Source organism: Macaca nemestrina, chromosome 1, assembly GCF_043159975.1.
Source record: "Macaca nemestrina isolate mMacNem1 chromosome 1, mMacNem.hap1, whole genome shotgun sequence".
Classification (NCBI taxonomy): Eukaryota; Metazoa; Chordata; class Mammalia; order Primates; family Cercopithecidae; genus Macaca; species Macaca nemestrina.
The window spans coordinates 153,132,613-153,135,135 of NC_092125.1; the positions used below are offsets into that span (position 1 = coordinate 153,132,613).

Genomic DNA, 2,523 nt, shown 5'->3' on the forward strand with positions numbered 1-2,523 from the left:
GTTCCATAAAATAGACAATTCAAAGGCCTAAAATTTATTTAAAAATTCATATTCAGGAATAATTTTAACTTCTACAGAAATTAAACTTATTCCAGTATAGAATGTAGTTGCTTTTTAGAGAATGGAAAAAAAGATAACACATGGAGGGTCAGAAATTTTCAAATCTTAATCTCTAATTTGTTACCTACTAACTATATCGCCCAAGACAAGACACTGAACCTCTCATTTTACCCAATTGTGGGATAATAATACTTACCTACATTACATGGCTATTGTGTTCATTAAGTAGACAATGATTGCAAAGCTCTCTGAAGATTGTAGAATACATCATAAATCCTAAGCCAAATTCTCCCATTCAATACCTTCTACTGGGTTATAGACACAGAGAATTCTAACTATATTAGAAAAGTTTGTGAGGAGTAACTGATCATGAGACTTTGTGAGAATTTTTGTTGGACAGAATGTTGTTATACAATTAAAAATTATTGCTTGGCATATAGATCAGAGCTAATCTTCCTCAGTTGCAGAAACAAGCCATACAACTTCTAACAATCAACAAATGGTTAACGAATCCGATTTGAGATTCGTTAGGTTACTCCTTTCTGTCCACCCGCCGAGGAAGCATCGTTCAAGTTTCTCTTCCTAATACTGTCATGTCTAGTCAGAGTTTCCGAAAGAGCCCGAACAACTGCAGAAACTCTTCATTGGACGGCTGGGCTTTGAAATAACTGATGAGAGCCTGAGGAAACATTCTGAGCCATGGGGAATTCTGAAGGACTATGTGGTAAGGAGAGATTCAAAGACCAAGTCCTCCAGGGGCTTTGGGTTTGTCACATATGCCACTGTGGAGGAGGTGGATGCAGCCATGAATGCAAGGCCACACAAGTTGGATGGAAGAGTTGTGGAACCAAAGAGAGCTGTCTCAAGAGAAGATTCTCAAAGATCAGGTGCCCGCTTAGCTGTGAAAAAGATTTTTGTTGGTGGCATTAAAGAAGATACTGAAGAACATCACCTAAGAGATTATTCTGAACAGTATGGAAAAATTGAAGTGACTGAAATTATGACTGACAGAGGCAGTGTCAAGAAAAGGGGCTTTGCCTTCATACCCTTTGATGACCATGACTTCGTGGATAAGACTGTCATTCAGAAATTCCTGTGAATGGCCACAACTGTGAAGTTAGGAAAGCCCTGCCAAACAAGAGATGGCTAATGTTTCATCCAGCCAAACAGGTCAAAATTGTTCTGGAAATGGTGGTGGTAGTCGTGGAGGTGTTTTTGGTGGGAATGACAACTTTGGTTTTTTGGGAGGAAACTTCAGTAGCTTTGTTGGCAGTGGGGATGGCTATAATGGATTTGGTCATGATGGAAGCAATTTTGGAGGTGGTGGAAGCTACAATGATTTTGGCAATTATCACAATCAGTTTTCAAATTTTGGACCCATGAAGGGAAGAAACTTTGGAGCCAGAATCTCTGGCCCCTATGTTGGTGGAGGCCAATACTTCACCAAACCAAGAAACCATGGTGGCTATGGCAGTTCCAGTAGCAGCAGTAACTATGGAAGTGGCAGATTTTAATTACTGCCAGGAAACAGCTTAGTAGGAGAGGAGAGCCAGAGAAGTGACAGGGAAGCAATAGGTTACCACAGATTTGTGAACTCAGCCAAGCACAGTGGTGGCAGGGCCTAGCTGCTACAAAGAAGCCATGTTTTAGACAATACTCATGTGTATTGGCAAAAAACATAAGGACTGTTTTTGTGACTAATTGTATAACAGGTTATGTTAGTTTCTGTTCTGTGGAAAGTGGAAAGCGTTCCAACAAAGGGTTTTAATGTAGATTTTTTTTTTGCACCCATGCTATTAATTGCTAAATGTAATTATGATGCTAAATAAATGTGTCATTTAAAAAATTTTTTGATTTGAATATTGTGTTTAGTAGTTAAAAACTGATATATGTAGAATGAATTTAAAATACATTTAACAATTATATTCATCAGATGACTGATAAATTAGAATTAGAATCTGTTGTGAGTTGCTGAACACCCCAAATGAGAGTATCTTAAATAAAGCATATTATTTATTCTCAGTGCCATGTGCCCCCACCAAGAATTCTATTACTCTCAGATGTATAGATATAGTGGTACAAGTTAGCAGTCCTATAGCGTCTTTATCAACGTACACCTAGAGACTGTTAAAATATGTAGCCATATCTTAAGATGTAAAGAGCTACAGGACATCTACAAAAAGAAAGAAATTACAGATGATTTTTTAAATATAGTGCTAAATATTTGTCATATGATAAATTAAGGAAAAAATCAATAATAAATTAAATAGTAAAAACTGGTTCATTTATTCTTACTGAATTACTTTTCCCAAAAAGAACTATACTCTTAGAGTGATGGATATAGAAGTCTAGGTCAGAAAATTATTAAATGAGTAATTATAATTGAAATCCACTGGAGTGATTCTAATTGGATGGTTTAGTTGGCTAACATATTATTTTCTCAAAGATATGGTAGATGTGCAA

General features: G+C 36.6%; 1 pseudogene; it reads left to right on the forward strand.

Moving 5' to 3' along the window:
• Positions 1–205: 205 nt before the first annotated feature.
• Positions 206–1,814, forward strand: LOC139356775 (heterogeneous nuclear ribonucleoprotein A1-like; annotated as a pseudogene).
• The last annotated feature ends 709 nt before the right edge of the window (positions 1,815–2,523 follow it).